Raw genomic sequence first — 19,887 nt, 5'->3', positions numbered from 1 at the left:
AGATTTAGCAAATGAAGAAGAAGGAGGACCTGTAAACCAAAGTATGAAAAGAACATTGCTTTACTGCAACAAAGCTTTTTTCCCAATGGTCGTTTTCTTGGATGTTTATACTATAGAAGAACTTATGTGCTTGGAAAGAGAGTGTTCATATGAACAATGATGGTGTTTTGTGTGAAAACAATGAAAGAAGTGCAATTTTGGGACATTACGAGAATGATGCATGTCAACAATTTCTTAAGATGGTTGAAAATTTGGGAGACTGTGTTGGTGAACAGGGTCAGGGATTTCCTTCTAGAAACTATATAGTTAATATAGTTAGCCCTCCTAAATGTGTACGTAATGTATTTGTTGCAAGAACGTAGGACGTTCATGTTCTTTTATTTTCCATTGTTTTTTTTGTTGTTCATGTGAAGTTTTTATTGTTCTATTTTTTTCCCTATTGTTTTTTCAAAACACTGTTGAAATGATTACTGACTATCAAATAGATTTAGAACCAGTGCAACCTTTATTGGTTCCTGAATCGAAGGCTCCACGACAAACTTTTGAAAGTTTGGGAAATGAGGAAACATATGACCTTCCAAACTGTAAGTTTATAACCTTTTCTTTTTAGGTAGGAGAACATTTCGTTAGGATGTTTGTTTCCTCCATTGTTACCTGCTTTGAAAATTTTCTGATATTCCTTATATTTTCTCACATGTTGTATGTTTCGGAATATTTTTTTTTACATAAGGACGCTTCATAGTAGTCAGAAAAACATGTCTCGTGGAAATGGTGGAAGAGATGCTATAATGGAAAATAGGGAATCTTATTTGATTCAACAAGTTGTTGTGTATGATTTTTTTGTTGATAGTAATATGCTTGATAGAATGGTTGATAATTTTGGATGGTCTATTCGAAATATTGGACCCATTATTTCGTGGCATAGCTCTAGAGAAAATATTGTTGAAAACAGAGAATGTGAGGGCAATTTTCCTCTTCGCACAACAGAGGTGGCTAATAGAAATTTATTTTTAAATGTTTAGTGTTTGTCAACGTTAAACTTATATTGTTTTACCGATCTCTTATTTCATGTTTTTTGGAAGAATACTGTTGAAGTGAATAATGGTTGACAAACAAATTTTGAACCAACACAAGCAATATCAGTTCCTCCAGTTGCACATGGACGATGCAACAATGAAGAAAATGTACATTATTTTTTTTTATTAAAATTTTAAGTTCTTTTATACATATTTCATTCTCAGAAACATTATTTTGTTTTTTGGAAACAGAATTTGCTCAGGTGTAACGAATGTAGAAGAATGGATTGCCATTGTTTTATGCAAATAAATGATGCAACTAGTACTCCAATTCAACGAGTTGTTTCACATCATCACCATCCTATAATGGTGTGTTGTAGAGAAAATGAAAGTGCTCCTTATCATTTTAGTGGGGACATGGTTGATGTCCATAAAAAAATTCGGTCGAGGATTGACAGTTTGTCTGTTGTGCATATGTGCCATGTGTGTAATGAATGTTATCCTAGTATACAAGTTGTTAGATGACATGATGGCCCTATTTTTAAAATATGTAAGTGTGAGAAAGGTGCTCATTGATTTTCTCGCTTCAACAACATGGATCTAGGTGAACAACCTAAGGTTCTAAGAGTTTTGACACAAGTTGAAGAAATGTTGATAGCGTGAGTAAATCCAATATTGCAAGTGACGCATGCTTGTGGTGGTCAATATAAATATAGCGGCCACATAATAAGTTTTCCATAAGATATATCTTTGATTGCAAAGAAGCTTCCATGACGTGTGGAACAACTAGATTTTTTTATTGTGAGAAGGCGAGGTGTTCAATCTGAATATTATGAATGTTATGTCAAAATACAATGTGTCATGGATGCATTGCTTTATAAAATTGAAATGGACAAGTACTACAAAGATGTCGAAATTGAAATGGATTCAACTGTTGCTCTCCTGAAAATACCTACATATGTTTATGGCATGTTACAATATGTTGATGCTGGTGTTTATGAAATAGCTAGGATGGATTCAAATATTGAAATAGATGGGGTTAATTCTTTGCACTATCATCTGTCATCCTTTCTTTCTTGTTTGCCTAATGAATCTAGGGAAGTTGATTGAATAAGAAGATTTATTGAGAATGCGAATAGTACATCAGGCGAACCAATAGATTGGCCTCATATTAGTACATATTTGATTAATGAATATAACACTGAAGGACTACTAGACGCGGTGCTCCCCACTTTATTCCCTACTGGTGAAACTGAATGGTTGCATCCTCGTATTTGCAATGTTGAGATGCATGAATATGGTTTGCATTTATTGAAATTTTATGATCAAATATTTGGAAGACATCCTCGCTTTTGATATTTATTATTGAATATGATTATGCACCATCGTAGTCAGGGAAAAAATTCTTTCTTTTTGAAGAAAAATATTCATGAACATGCACCCACAACTATTCAGGAAATGCTTCAACAACTTTCTGATTTGCCAAACAATAAGTTGGCTAAGAAATCGATGCATTTTTGATCTTCTCTTAGGGGTATGAGGGCTTATTGGAAAAGGTGTCGTTCTAAACTCGTTGAAATGATTAACCAATTGGGTTGCTCTACTTTCCTTTTTAGATTAAGTGCAACTGACACAAAGTGGCTTGATTTGCATAGTGTTATGCCTTCGAAAAAAAGATTCTCATCGACAAAGTGAGCATGCCAGGAAAATTTAAAATGTTATTTAGTACCCGCATATAGAAGATATGTACATGCACCAAAGATTCAATATCTTCCGTGATATATTTTTGTAGAGATATGTTGGTGCTAAATAATTTGGGTATAGGTTTGTTGTCGTTCCTTTTCAACTGATTTTTTGATGATTTGAAACAAAAGTTATGTTGTTATGCTTGATTAATATATGTTAACTGCAAGTTGTGAATTTTGTTAGGTATGAGTGGCAGCATAGAGGTTCAGATCACATCCATGGATTATTGTGGTTTCCTAAAGCACCAAATATGGAAACATTGGATTGGTCCAATGCTAGTTCTGTTAGCGCAACAAAGTGCTACTTTGACAAGTATGTTACTGTTTGGAATCCACGTGACATACATCGTCGAAATGTCATGATCCCTCAAACTATAAATGATGATCCATGTATTTCAAATAATGAGAAATTTTTTTCTTGCAAACCCGAAGAAGATTATGAACATTTAGTGAACCGTGTGCAAAGGCACACAAAATGCAGTGTTGATTCTTGTTTATGTAAAAAGGGTCTTGCTTTCATGTCGGTATGATGCTCCATGGGAGGTTTGTGCGGAGTCAATATTGTATATAGATGAGAAAGGGAAAAAAATTATGAACCAACACAAAATGATGACCATTTTGTCAGCTAGTTCTTTCTTGACTTCAATTTTTGAAGTACATTGAAAAATATGCTTCGAAGGTAGACATAAGATCAGAAAGTTATCATGATGATCCAGGTGGATATTGGTGGCCACCTACCAATGCCACCTGGACCCCCAATTAGTTTCATTTGTTTCCTTATTTATTGCAACATTTACTATTTTTCGCAGTTTTTCGGGTCCTGAACTTCCAGAGCAGTTTTGACCCCCTAAACGATGTTTTTTTTTAAGTCTGTAGTAGTATCACAACCTTAGGAAAATCCTGTAGTACTCAGATAGATATTTTCAAAAAGGTATCATACACACCAAACAAAGATAATTGACAAAGTTACAACCCCGAGAAGTTGGTTGCCAACTAACCCCAACGGGGCCCACAAACTCTTGGTGTTCCATCTCCATGGGTTAGGATTTTGATTGTTTATGGTTTTCATTTATTGTTAAATAATAAATAGGCCCTTGAGCTTCATTGTAAAATAATTCAAAGAAATGTAGTCGCCAGACCACTTCTCAGAGATAAGCTACCATCGCCTGAGCTAGTTTATTTCCATTCTGTTTGTAAGCTTGTTTCAATATTTGATATTAATGAAATGAGGAGTTATTTTTGCGTCATCTATGTATTTATGGTTATATCTGTAATTTATTTCATTCCTGTTTAAGTTCAAAGCAATGGTATAAGAGTGGTATGCTCTTTCTCTGTTTTTCTTTGCATGTCCCCAATGAGGTTAGGGTATAAGGATTTAGGGCTCGATGTGGTCGAACCTTTGTGAGACTAGCCTCGTAAACCCTGACGACCTCCCATGTTGGAAGAGAAGAAAGATGAGGGGGCAAGAGATCGTTTCAAAATCTTGCTCGAAGAATCTCTCAAGTGAGAGAGGAACGCGATGATGGACAACTTTTCCCACATCCTTCATGGTACAAGTTAAATTTGACATCCCCATATTTGAATTCAGATAGATGTGGATGCCATAGATAAATGGTTAAATTTGCTAGACGGATATTTCTCTATTCATGATTTTTCCAGCCAGGAAAATATTACTTTTTCACTTCTCAAAGGCACCACCCATGTCAAGAAATGGTGGGAAACCTACTGTGAGAAGAAGGACGAAAGTACACCATCAGTATTTTTAGCTACACCCACTTGGAATTTGTTCTGAGGGGCCAACAAGGAGAAGTACTACCCTGTCGAGAGCTATGAGGATAAATACATAAAGTGGACCATGCCGCGAAAGGGACGGGACCAATGCGTGCCAAAGTTTACCAATGTTTTTCATACCCTTCGCATGAAGTTGGGTATCAACGATTTTGAGCGACATTTGGTACTCAAGTAACACAACTATCTACACAGGTACATCTAGGATGAGATGGAGTCCCTAGACATCTCCTCGCTCGACATGATGTACCGATATGCTATCAAGATTGAGAAGAAGTTTAAACAGAATAAGTGAGACTTTGGATCTACAAATCCAAAGCAAGGGAAAGGCACCCCCAAACCACATAGAAAAGGACAAAGCCAAAGCTGGGTGACCCAGGACAACCCGGTGAAGCTGTAAGAAAAGAAAAACACCACAAAGACAAGGAAGGACATGAGAAAGTGATGTGAGTTCCATAAGAGCTCCACTCACAACACAAGTGTGTTTCGGGCAAAGCAGTTACTGGTGGCCGAGCTGAAGGCTTCCAAATTAGATGCATGTTCTGATTCTGAGTCAGAACCTGACATGGGGAATGACAAAGGGAAGTAGATCACTAATGTGGAGCCCAGTGCCACTGTGGCCACCATCAAGATCTAGAAGTATGAGCTTGAATATTCAGAGGAGGGGGAATTCCTCTTCCACTCATCGATGTGGGTGAAGGGTTCTCCTCTGTACTTCATTTTCGACAGCGAGAGCCAAAAGGTCCTCATTTCAGCAGAGGTCATGAAGTCGCCAGGCCTACCAACTACAACACATTCACAGCTGTACACCATTAGGTGGCTTCACTAAGGACGAGATCTCCAGTTAGCCAATAGATCCGCCTTCCCTACAACATCAATCCCTTCACAGATGATGTACTATGTGATGTTTCTCCTCTTGAAGTTTGTGATGTATTATTACAACACCCATACTTGTGGAAATGACATGGTGTATATGTGTCTATAACGCACTCTGTGATTATTACTTTGGAAATAAGTTGTACAGGATACTAGAGGTAGACCCACCTACCTCCATCTCTTTGATCACTACAAAGTAATGTAGTAAGACCATTTCGTAGATGAGGAAATTTATTTTCCTTATAATTTTCCTCAGGGAAAGAAGAATATTATCTTCACAACTTCCAGACAGGGCTCCTTTGCGCAACAAAAAAAGATGGACAAGGTCATGGAGGAGTAGAAGGAATTTTTTGCCTCACTTATGGGGGTACCTTTGCACTGTCAGGTCAAGCACTCCATCGATATGACCTGGGGCACACCACTACCTAGTGGACCAATCTATCGACACTCTGTTATGGAGAATGATGAGATCAAAAGGCATATTTAGGAGTTGTTGCAGAAAGGGCACATTAGGATAGCTCATCCCCCTATGGGAGCCCGATTATATTGGTACAGAAGAAGAACGAGACCTGGAGACTCTGTATTGACTATCGGGCACTAAACAAGATCACTATTCATAATAGGTACCTAATCCCATGGATTGATGACCTTCTAGACCAGCTCAAGGGGGCCAAATATTTCAACAATATTGGCTTGAATTCCGGGTATCACCAGGTGCCTATCGAACCCTTCGATGTGTGGAAGACCACCTTCAAATCCAAGGAGGGCCTTTTCGAATTGTTGGTCATGCCTTTCAGGTTTGTGAATGCCCCCGCAACCTTCATGAGATTGATGGAGGACATCTTGCGACCCTTCACCAATGCATTCATGGTGGTGTATTTAGATGACATCTTGATGTTCAGCCATAGTTGGGAAGAGCACCTTCACCATATTTGTTAGGTCCTCCAAATCCTATGATAACACAATCTGTGTGCCAATTTGGAGAAATGCAGTTTTGGCATGACCCAGGTTCAATATCTTGGGTACATCATTGATGAGTAGGGTGTGCATGTGGACCTAACTAAGATACAAGTCATTCGGGATTGGCTAGCCCCAACCATTCTAACAGAGCTCCACAAATTTCCGGGCCTCACCAATTTCTACAGTAGGTTCGTGTTGGGCTTCTCTCATATCACTTGGCCTTTAAGTCAAGTCACCAACGGTGGAGCAAACGCAAAGTTATTTTGGTTTGAAACCCAACAGACACCATTTTTCGAGTTGAAGCATTACCTCTGCTCTGCACTAGTGCTCACATTACTAGACCTGCAACAACCATTTGAGATTGAGACAGACGATTTCGACTATGCTATTGGTGCAGTTCTTACTTAGTAGGGGCATCCAATGGCTTACCACAGTGAGATAATTTCATACACAGTTTGAAAGTATCCCACCTATGAAAAAGAAATGTATTCCATTATGTAGGCTTTCCATCAATGGAAGCATTACATCATGGGGAAGGAAAAAATCATCCACATAGACCACCGACCCATTAGGGAAATTTTGAGGTCTAAAATGGGCCTCCTAAGGAAATAATAAAATAATATTAGATTACATCATCAAATTTTAGAGGGAAAAAAGAAAAATTATTTTTTCAACTTGTATTTTCAACTTATCTCCCTATGGGTTTACTCAAATTTCGAGTAGAAACACTCGTTGGATGAAAAATATGATTCCTCATCCAAGGAGTACCCATGTTGTGTATTTTCAATGAACCCGACTACACAAAAGAAAGAGAAATACATGGAAAAGGTAATCGCAACCACATTTTTCATGTATTTCTCATTTTCATGTAGCAGGGTCCATCAAAAGTATGTAACATGGGTACTCCTTGGATGAGGAATTAAATTTTTCATCCAATGAGTACTCCCTCTCGAAATTTGAGTAAAACCTTAGGGAGATAAGTTGAAAATACAAGTTGAAAAAGTAGTTTTAATATCTTATTATTTTTTAATCTTTTTACTTTTTACTCCAAAAATGGTGAATTATCACCCATGGTTGACATCATCATCTTGAATCCTATTGGTTCTTATAAAGTTTATTTTGGTTGTACATTTTTCTTAGGAGGCCCATTTTACACCTCAAAACTCCCCTAATGCTTGTAGTTCCTACATACACAAGATAAGTTACAGAACGATCGCCATCAGAAATGGTCAACATATTTGCAACAGTTCCATTTGAACATTAAGTACAAGAAGGGAAGCACCAATACTATTACAGATTGCTCAACCAACCACCAGTCATTGTGCTGATCACTGTGCTCGAATCCTATGGGCACAAGACTTCAAGGTGTCCACATCTTTACAAGAGCGATCCAAAATTTGACAACACATACCAAACACTCCTGGAAGGTAACAAGTTCCAAATTTTCACCTCCAGCATGCACTGCTATGCCACTTGGGACACATCTATGTACCTTCAAGCGAGCATGCCAAGATGATTTGGGAGGCGCAATACAGTTGAGTCATTTGACATTTTAGAGTAGAAAAAATAGTGGCAGTACCGCATAAGTATTTTTACTGGTTGAACCTTTTTCAGGATGTTGGGAGGTACATTACATCCTTCATTGTTTGTGCCATTGCCAAACTGACCATCAAGAAGCAAGGGGTATATACTCCTCTGCCTACTCCTAGTCGAACTTGGGAATCCATCTCCATGGAGTACATGTTGGGCCTTCCTTCTACTAAGCACGTAAATGACTGTGTTTTCGTAGTCGTCGACAAATTCTCTAAGATGGCCATTATGGCGGCTTGCAAGAAGAGCATCACAATAGAGGTAAATAGTAAGATCTTCTTTAAGTGAGTGAGGGTACACTTTTGGATCCCACAATCCATTTCTCAGATTGGGACAACATATCCCTAAGTGAATTTTGGTCGAGTCTCTGGTCGATGTTGGATAACAATCTTAAGAAGTCCACAAATTTCCACCCCCCAAATGGCTAGCCAAACAGAGGTCGTCAATGGGATGATTGTACACATTATGCACATGTACAACTTGAAGCATTCAATCACATGGGATGAAAGCCTCCCCTATGTCCAACATAACTACAACAAAGCTCTCCATAACTCAACGGGCCACAACCCCTTTCAGGTAGGGCGGGGATTTCAGCCATTATGTCCCATTGATGTGGCCATACCATTTGCAACTACTCAGGAAGATTCAGCTCATGTCCAATTCGAAGCCGACACGGCTTACAACTTATTTTAGCACATTCAACACATTCACTAGTAGGTCCATGATATATTGGATAGAGCCAATGCTAAGTACAAGTAGCGCCATGATCAACATCGGGTGGGCGACAAAGTTTTTGTAGAAGGAGCGCCTCGCCAAACCCCACCGCAAGATTCGTCCACTTTGATATGAGCCATACACCATCACTAAGGTTATAGGGGACAATACCTTTGAGCTCAACATTCCACAGTTTCTTGGTATGCTTTCCACCATTGTTGTACACATCTGACATTGTATTACAACTCACACCAACAGAGTTAAACCCAGACTACATGGAACAGGAAAAAATTGATGAAATCATAGACATGAAGATGAAGAACACTTGCCAATTGAGGATCCAACTATATCAATTTATCAAAGTAGGCCAACTCCTTCACTAGGGCATGTGGTTCACCAGGGACTAGGTTCAACATAAATTTCCTCAACTCATGGAGGCTTTGCATACAATGGGGACCATTGCTTCTTAAGGAGGGAGGAATGATCCAGGTGGATATTGGTGGCCACCCGCCTATTCTACATGGATCTGTAGTCGGTATCATAAGTTTCCTTGTTTATGGTAGCATTTACTATTTTTAGCAGTTTTTTAGGTCCTGAACTTCTAGAGCAATTTTGACCCCCTAAACAACATTTTTTTTGAGGTCTGTAGTAGGCTCCTAGTCGTGGGAATGGTTTTACCACAAATCTAATAGTACTTATAGAGATATTTCCAACAAGGTATCATACACACAAAATAGAGATAATATGACCAAGTTATGACCACAGGAAGTTGGCTGCCCAACTAATCCCAACGAGGCCCACAAAATCTTCGCGTTCCATCTCCTGGGGGTAGAGTTTTGATTGTTTATGGTTTTCCCTTGTTCAATAATAAATAGGAAAAAAGAGAGTCTGAAAAATTCCCAAACTAGTGTACCAGTTTGTGTTTGGCCTCCACTTCGAGATCTTCGAAACGAGGTATTACAATAGCCAAACGAAGATCGTATGCCAAAGTTATGACCTCAAGAAGTTGATGTACCAATTTACCCAAATAGGGCCCACAATTTTGGCGCTTCATCTCCTAGGTTTAGGTTTTTGGATGTTTAGGGTTTTCCATTGTTTCTCAATAATAAATAGGCCTTTGAGCCATATTGTAACACAGTTCATAAGCATGTAGCTACCACATCTCTTCTCAGAGATAAGCTACCATCACCCAAGTTAGTTTATTTCCATTTTCTTTGTAAGCTTGTTTCATATTTGATATTAATGAAATGAAGTGTTATTTCTAGTGCATCTCTGTATTTATGGTTATTTTTGTAATTTATTACATTCTTGTTTAAGGTCGAAGCAGTGGTATCAGAGGGGTATGTTCTTTCTATGTTTTTTCTTTGCATGTCCCCAACGAGGTTAGGATATAAGGAGTTAGGGCTCAAATTGGTTGAACATTTGCAAGAATAGCCTCACAAACCCTGATGACCTCCCATGGTGGAAGATAAGAAAGACGAGGGGGCAAGAGATCCTTTCAAAATATTGCTTGAAAAATCCCTCGAGCAATAGAAGAACACGATGAATGACAACTTTGCCTAGATCCTATAGCGGATACCCAAAGGTGACACATCTCCTTCCAGCAGCCACTCTAGAAATGCCACACCCTTCAAGGTACAAGTTAACTTTGACATCCCCATATTTGAAGGTCATATAGATGTGGATGTCGTAAATAAATGGTTAAATCTACTAGAAGGATATTTTTCTGTTCATGATTTTTCCAGCTGGGAAAATATTACTTTTGCACTTCTCAAAACCACCCCCACATCAAGGACTGGTGGGAAACCTATTGTGAGAAGAAGGACAAAATTACACCCTCACTATTTTCAGTTGCACCCACTTGGAATTCATTCTGAGATGCCATCGAGGAGAAGTACTACCCTGTTGGGAGCTATGAGGATAAATACATGAAGTGGACCATGCTGCGGTAGGGAAGGGACCAAGACGTGCCATAGTTTACTAATGTTTTTCATACCCTTCGCACGAATTTGGGTATCAAGGATTCTGAGTGGCATTTGGTACTCAACTACCATGACTATCTACATAGGTACATCCAGGAAAAGATGGAGTTTCTAGAAATATCCTCGCTCGACACGACATACCAATACGCTGTCAAGATTGAGAAAAAGTTTAAATAGAATAAGAATTTAGACATTGGATTTGTGAATTCGAAGCAAGGGAAAGGCGCCCCCAAATCACAGAGAAAAGGAAAAATCCAAGGTGGTGTGACCCAGGACAACCCGTCAAAGTCACAATAAAAAAAACACCACGAAGACAAAGAAGGACACAGGAAAGTGGCGTGAGTTCCATAAGAGCTCCACTCACAACACAAGCAAGTGTTGGGACAAGAAGTCACTAGTGACCGAGATGAAGGCTTCTGAATCAGATGCATGTTCTGAATCTGAGTTAGAACCTCATAGGGGAAATGACAAAGAGAAGTAGATCATTGAAACAGAGCCCAATGCCACTATGGCCACCACTAAGAACCAAAAGAATGAGACTGAAGATCCAGAGGAAGGGGAATGCCTCTTCCACTCATAGATGTGGGTGAAGGGTTCACCGATGTAGTTCATTTTCGATAGCAAGAGCCAAAAGAAACTCATTTCAGCAGAGGTCATGAAGTGGTTGGGCCTACTAAATAGAAGACTTCTACAGTTGTACATGATCGAGGGCTTCACCAAGGACGAGATCTCCATGTCAGCCAACAGTGCCACCTTCCCTACAAAATAAAGACCTTCACAGATGAGGTAAGGTGTGATGTTTCTCCTCTCATAGTTTGTGATGTATTATTAGGACAACCATACTTGTGGAAGCGACATGCGATATATGACTCTAGACCTCACTCTATGATTATTACTTTGGGAAATAAGTTGTACAGGATACCGGAGGTAGCCCCACCTAGTGCCATCTCTTTGCTCACTGCAAAGCAATATAGTAAGATCATTTCATAGACTAGGAAATTTGTTTTCCTTGTGATTCACCCTTAGGAAAAGAAGAATATTATGGCCAGGACTTCTAGACAGGGCTCATCCATGCAGCAATAATAGATGGACAAGGTCGTGGAGGAGTACAGGGGCATTTTCGCCTCACCTACGGGGGTACCTCTACACTGTCAGATCAAGCACTCCATCGATCTGTCATTGGGTGCTCCTCTACCCAATGGACCAATCTATCGATGTTCTGTTTTGGAGAACAATGAGATCAAGAGGAAAATTCAGAAGCTGTTTCAGAAAGGGCACATCAGGCCAAGATCATCCCCTTGTGGGAGCCTGATTGTATTGGTACTGAAGAAGGATGAGACCTAGAGACTCTGTATTGAATATCAGGTGCTAAACAGATCACTGTTAAAATAGGTACCCAATCCAATGGATTGATGACCTTCTGGGCCACCACAAGGGGGGGAAATATTTCAGCAAGATTGATTTGAAGTCCGTGTATCACCAGGTTCCTATTGAACCCTCCAATGTGTGGAAGATTGCCTTCAAAGCCAAGGAGGGCCTTGTCGAATGGTTGGTCATGCCTTTTGGGTTGACAAATGCCCCTACAACCTTCATGAGATTGATGGACGACATTTTGCAACCCTTCACCAATGCATTTATGATGGTGTATTTAGATGACATCTTGATCTCCAACTATAGTTGGGAAGAGCACTTCCACCATTTTTGAGAGGTCCTCCAAATCCTCTGACAAAATGAGCTGTGTGCAAATTTGGAGAAATTCACTTTTGGCATGATCTAGGTTCAATATCCAGGGTACATCATTGATGAGAAGGGTGTGCATGGGGACCCAGCCAAGATATAAGTCATTTTAGATTGGCCAACCTTAACCACTCTAACAGAGCTTTGCAAGTTCTTGGGTCTCGCCAATTTCTACTGTAGGTTCATGTTGGGGTTCTCTCATATCACTTGGCCTTTAAGTCAAGTCACCAAGGGCAGAGTAAAAGAAAATTTCATTTGGTATGAAACCTAAGAGAAAGTGTTTTCCGAGTTGAAGCATCACCTCTTCTCTACACCAGTGCTCACATTACCAAACCTGTAGCAACCATTTGAGAATGAGACAGATGTCTTTGACTATGTTATTTGTGCAGTTCTCACTCAACATGGGCATCCAAAGGCTTACCACAGTGAGACACCTTCATACACAGTCTTAAAGTAGCCCACCTATGAAAAGGAAATGTATTCCATTGTGCAGGCCTTCCATCAATGGAAGTATTATATTCTCGAGAAGGAAATGGTCATCCACATAGACCATTGACCCCTGAAGTTCATACATACATAAGGAAAGTTGCAAAACGATCGCCATCAGAAATGGTCGACATATCTGAAACAATTCCATTTGAACATTAAGTATAAGAAGGGAAGTACCAATACTATTGTAGAATGCCTCAACCAACCACCATTCATGGCGTTGATCATTGTGCTCGACTGATGTAGGCACGAGACTTCAGGGTGGCCGCATCTTTACAAGAGTGACCTAGAATTCGACAACATATACTAGCCACTCCTGGAAGGTAATAAAGTTCCAAATTTTTACCTCCAGGATGTACTATTATGCCACCTAGGACACATCTGCATACCTTCAAGCAAGCGTGCCAAGATGATTTTGGAGGTGCACCATAGTTGAGTTGTTGGACATTTCGAATTAGAGAAAATAGTGGTAGTATGCATATTTTTTTTATTGGCCGAACCTTCGTCTGGATGTTGGGAGGTACATTAGATCCTACATTGCCTACATCATTGGCAAATCAACCATCAAGAATCAAGGCATATATACTCCTCTTCCTACTCCTAGTTAAACTTGGGAATCCATCTCCATGGATTACATGTCGGGATTTCCTTCTAATAAGCACGAAAACGACTGCGTTTTCGTAGTTGTTGACATATTCTCAAAGATGGCCACTATGGTGGCCTGCAAGAAGAGTATCACAACATATGCCACTTCTAATCTCTTCTTTGAGTGAGTGTGGGTACACTTTGGGATCCCACAGTCCATTGTCTCAGATTAGGACAACATATTCCTAAGTGTATTTTTGTCGATTCTCTGGTTGATAGGTTGGATGGATTCGACTTGGATAGGTGGATATTGATAGATATAGTTGTTAGAGATACTTCTTTGAAGGCTTATGCATGTAGAATTTGTATAATTTATGTGGAGACATTTGAATATTTGAATTTAATTTGAAGAACCTGTTCTACTTTCATTTTTTTGTTTAATGTGTGGATGATTGGCAAAAGTTGCAGTAGTTGATAACCTATTCAAGTGTGCAAGGCAAGGGTGGAGGGCTCCCAATCCAAGCTAAGTACACTTCATTGTTAAACTAGCTTGATATCCATGAATTAGTTGCTTCAGATTTGTTTACTTGTTTTACTTCAGATTTTATTACATAAATTGATGTGTGATGATTTTTGTTTGCTGAAGAATCTTAGTCTATTTATCATTTTGATATGAAAGGACAACACAGTGTTCAAGTTGAACCCTCTTTTTATTGAATTAATGAATAAAAACTAGAGTTCATCTTTCTTGTTTTCAAGCAATTTTATGCAATTCCAGTTTTCTAACAATAGCATAATAATGAATGAATTTGTGATGAGGAATATCAAGGATATCCTAAGTTAGGAGTCTCTTTCATTGTTTATTTATGCATCTTAAGATGTTGTCAATTAATTGTTTTTGATTTCTATTCATCAAGTGATATTGTAAAAGAAGGACACAAATGGATCTCTTAAGTTAAGAGCCACTTCATCTCACATATATTGCAGAAGTGAATAAGAAATTATCTAATTAGATTTATATCTGTAATATGCAGTTCCTTAATTCTTCATATTTTATCTTCTAAGCTTGACTACATCTCATATCCATACATTGTGGACATGCCTCCAAGTTTTACAAACCTAGATTGACAATGAAATACTTGTGTTAATTTGTGTTAATAAATTAGCCCAATATTTTGGCACCATTTCCGGGGATGCATTCATCAACATAGTCAAATAGAATATAGAAACAAAATCTAAAAAAAACGACAAAACAACAACAATAAAAATTTAGTTATGTTTTTCTTAGTTATGTTTCTTTATGCCTAGAAATAGATATTAGGAAGGTAGATTTATTAAACAAAACCCCCCATCCATAGAAGTAGGACCATCAATACTAACTACACTGGTTGTTGGTAAATCAACAATAGAGGAATTAGAAGAAAAAAACATGAAAAAGATTAATTTTAATTAAAAGACAAACCTTGTTAGCCTGGGAGGTAAAAAGGAAACAAACTCCAAAAGCAACACCTACTTCAGAAAAACAAAAGAAAATTGTTAAACCAATAGATCAACCCATTTTTGAGCCTATAGATCAACCTATTTTCGAAAACAAACAACAACCTGAATCTCAAATTGTCATCAAAATAGTTGAAACTATGATAGAAGAAGGGCAAGGATCTGTTATTCTTACTCCAGAACAAAGACTTGAATATGAAAGACAACAAAGAGAATGGAGAAGACAAAGAGAGGAAGAAGCAAAAAGAGAAGCTGATAGAAAGAGAGAAGAGGATAGAAAAAGACAAAATGATAATGAACAAGAAAATATTGATGATCAGGAAGCTACTTTTGGCTTTCCAATATTAGATACAAGTGCAATATTAGGAGAAGATGTGAAAATGAAAAACATTCCACCTTCTGTATTGCCTAAATTTTATGGAATGTCAACAAAATATCCTGACTCATTTATGTTTGAATTCGACATCTTGTGTAGAACTTATGGATACACAGATGACACACACAAACTTCATCTCTTTCTTGCTACTTTGAAAGCAGCAGCATTAAAATGGTTCATGGGTTTAGGAGAGCGAACAATAACTTCTTGGGATGACATGAAGAAAATATTTCTTAAAAAATACCAAGCCTATTGTAATACTAGGTAATTGAAAGAGGATGTTTTCAGAATGACACAACAAGAAGACGAAAGTTTAGAAGAATACTTGGAAATATTTGCTTACAATCTTCAAAAGTCTAAACAACACTCGCTAAACTAGGATACCATTCGAACAATCTTTCTTAAAGGTATAAGAGATGAATACCTTGACATTTTGAATGTAATGGGCAAGGGTGACATTTCAAACTTTCCATTTAATGAAATTGTAGAACTATGTCAAAAATATTCTAGAGGAAGATCAAAAGCTGGAAGGAGAGATGTTAGTTCAAAAGCAGCAAAATCAACAGCAGGAGGGGTAACAAGAGCAGAGATAGGGAGCTTGCTGGAAAACTTCAAAACTAATCTTCTAAGTACATTAGGGACACAAGTAGATGTTTTAAAAGAAAACAAAAAAAAAGAGGAACAAGAGCAAATCTTAGCAATATTTTGTCCCAAATGTAGAAACAAGCATGCATTAAGAGAATGTCCTTTAGATAGTGTTCAAGTATGTGGCCTTTGCACAGAAAACCATTCAACAAAAAATTGTCTAAAGTTGAAAGAATTGCAAATGAATCCAATGGAAGAAGTACAAGGAGCAGAAGGTTTCTATTATGTGGCACCAAGAAGGCCTTGGCAGCCAAGGATTCCTCAACAATTCCCTCAATAATTCCCTCAACAAAACTATCAGTATCCTCCTCAAAACTCTTGGAATACCCCAATGCCATGGAAATCTTGGCCTCCACAACAATATCAAAACCAACCTGCACAAGGTTGGAGAGGATATAGTTATGGAAACCAGCCACCTCAACAAATGTATCCTCAACAATACCAACAACAATACCAGCAACAATATCAACAACCATTCCCATACCAACAGTTCCAACAATATCCACAATCCATGCCATTTCCACAACAGAATCCTGCACCATTACTAACACAACCACAACAGCTACAACTGCCTTCGAACCAGCCTAGACCAACTCAACCAGTAGCAAATCCGAGCAACAAAATGGATAAACCTGCATACAATGTGGAAGAAGCAACATATTTTCCAACATACTCCATTCTTCCCATAAATGATGTCCATTTAAGGTTTAGGAAAGTACTGCATAAAAATTCTCCTCCAATCATAGAAGAACCAACTGAACAAGGAGAACAAACTAAAACATCACATTCAGAAAATCAAAGTTAGAAAGGAAAAACTGTAATAACTCAAACACCACCCTATCTAGAGAGGTTAGTAGAGTAGAAAATTCAAATGACCCTTCCTGAATTTGATATTTTGGATGAATTAAAAAATGCTTATGTAAAAATTCCTTTATTACAGGCAATCAAAGAAATACCAATTTATGCTAAAATAGTAAAGGAATTATGCATCAAAAAAACTGGTAAAAAGAAGAAGGATCCTACTACAATCCAAGTCATCAGAAAACTAGCTAGCCTCATGTCTACAAAGACAACAGTAGAAAAATATATTGACCCTGGTATCCCTATGGTTACTATTTCAAAAAACATTTTTTCAGTTCCAAACACATCGATAGATTTGGGAGTAGCTATAGATGTAATGAATACAGAGACAATGAAACGTTTATATTTGAACAACGTTAGATCTACTACTACCATTTTAGAGTTAGTAGACAGATATAAAGTTATACCAGAAGGAATATTAGAAGATATCATAGTCTCTTTGGATTCATGGGAGTATCCTGTAGACTTCCTCATTTTGCAGCCAAAAACAAACTTGGGAGGACATCCTCTAATCTTAGGCAGACTGTGGTTAGCCACTGTTGATGCCTTTATAGGATGCAGATCGGGAAGTATGATTATTGCACATGGGGATGAGAGAAAACACATCACACTTTATTCTCCAGCACAAGCACCTTCTTTAGTATCATTGCTTGAAGGACAAGAACAACAGAAAACTAAATCAGTTCTAAGTATTAACCAAGTCTTTGACCTTAGAGAAGAAGAGGAGAATGAAGATCTATTGGATCTTTTCATCTTAGAACCAGATATTTCAGAGCAGCTTAGAGTAGCTCAGTATGAAGCTACAAGTAATCTTTTGAACCATTGTTTTCAGGAAACCTGCACAATTCAATCACTGCAAGAATCATTCACAAATATTTTTCCTGTAAACACAATTACCAATTCAACAACTAAAACAATTGAGATTTATCCTGGAAAACATTTGAACATTGGTAACAACTTACAATCGTCACAAGAACAAGAGGTAATAACATTATTACAGAAGTACTCAAAATATTTTGCCTGGGATTACACAGATATGCAGGGAATTCACCCCAACACATGTATCCACCACATCTATACTGATGACCAAATTAAACCAGTAAGGTAGCCTCAAAGGCGGATGAACCCCATGATGAAGGAAATAGTGAAAGAAGAACTACAGAAACTACTGCAAGTTGGGTTCATCTATCCTATTTCTGATAGTCAATGGGTCTCTCCCTTAGTGGTAGTACCAAAGAAAAATGGGAAGTGGAGAATATGTGTAGATTACCGGGAATTGAATAAAGCAACATTAAAAGATCATTTCCTGCTACCATTTATTGACCAAGTCCTAGATTCATTAGCTGGGAAGAAATTCTTTTCTTTCCTAGATGGGTTTAGTGGGTATAATCAGATTAGAATAGCAATGGAAGACCAGGACAAAACAACATTTACCTGCCCATGGGGAACATATGCATACAATGTTTTGCCTTTTGGGCTATGTAATGCACCTGCTACTTTCCAAAGAGAAGTTCTTGCAATATTTGTTGATCTGATCCATGAATGTGTAGAAGTCTACATGGACGATTTCACTGTATATGGAAACACATATGACGATTGTTTGAAAAATCTTGAGAAAGTTCTGAAACGATGCATAGAGACAAATCTGTCCCTGAGTAATGAAAAATGCTACATGATGTTAACAGAGGGGATAGTGTTGGGACACCATATTTCCTCATCAGGAATTAAGGTGGACCCAACCAAAATACAAGTCATTGTGAATTTAATGCCACCTACAACTCAAAAGGAGGTAAGAATTTTCTTGGGTTATGCAGGCTACTATAGGTGATTTATTGAAAATTTCAGTAAAATAGCACAACCTCTATTCAAGTTACTTGCAAAGGATGTTGAATTCCAATGGACAAATCATTGTCAAAATGCATTTCAAATATTGAAAGAAAAACTATCAGTTGCCCCCATCCTTCGAGGATTGAATTGGTCTTTGCCATTTCATATTTCCACTGATGCATCTGATACTGCTATAGGTGCATCACTTGGACAAAAAGAAAACCTGTTTAATTATGCTATATACTTCATAAGTAAAAACTTAACACCAGCAGAATTGAACTACACAGTCACAGAGAAAGAAATGTTAGTTGTAGTACATGCAGTAAATAAATTCAGGCATTACATAACAGGCTACCAAGTGTTCATTCACACAGACCATTCAATAATCAAATACTTAATGAACAAAGTAATCACAAATGGTAGAATTACAAGATGGTTATTGTTAATGCAAGAATTTAACATTACAATTCAAGATCGACCAGGGAAAGACAATCAAGTAGCTGATTTCCTTTCAAGGCTTCATACACCTGGTGATCCAAATCTTGTTTCAGATAATTTCCCAGATGAACATCTGTTTGCAATAACTATCAAAACACCATGGTTTGCAGATATAGCAAACTATTTATCCTCTGGAAAATTACCAGGCCAGTTCACAAAGAAACAAAAATGAAAGATAATTAGAGAAAGTTCTAGATATAGTTGGGTGAATGGTGATCTGTTTTATACTAGCTCTGATATGATAATAAGAAAATGTGTTAGAGAAGATGAAATATTAGAAATTTTGAAATCATGTCATGACAAGCCATGTGGTGGTCATTTTGCAGACAAGCAGACAACCTACAAGGTGCTGCAACTCGGCTACTACTGGCCAGCAATCTTCAAAGACTCTAAAGCCTATGTCAAGAGGTGTGACAGTTTCCAAAGAATAGGAATGCCAATAATATCAGATGAAATTCCACTTAAGCCACGAGTGCTTATAGAACCATTTGAGCAATGGCCTCTGGATTTTGTGGGACCAATAAATCCACCATCAAACAGGAAGAAGTACATCTTGGTATGTACTAACTATGTAACTATGTGGGTTGAGGCAAAGGAAGTAGCAAGAGCAACAAAAAACATAGTGGTCACATTCCTCTTTAAGGAAATATTTGTCAGATTTGGAGTACCAAGGCATATTGTAACTGACCAAGCCACACAAT

This window comes from Pinus tabuliformis, chromosome 3_1 (genome assembly GCF_031772625.1).
Source record: "Pinus tabuliformis cultivar Carrire ecotype Pingquan chromosome 3_1, CPIR1, whole genome shotgun sequence".
NCBI lineage: Eukaryota > Viridiplantae > Streptophyta > Pinopsida > Pinales > Pinaceae > Pinus > Pinus tabuliformis.
The sequence above is the reverse complement of the archived record's forward strand: the minus strand, read 5'-3'. Positions refer to the sequence as shown.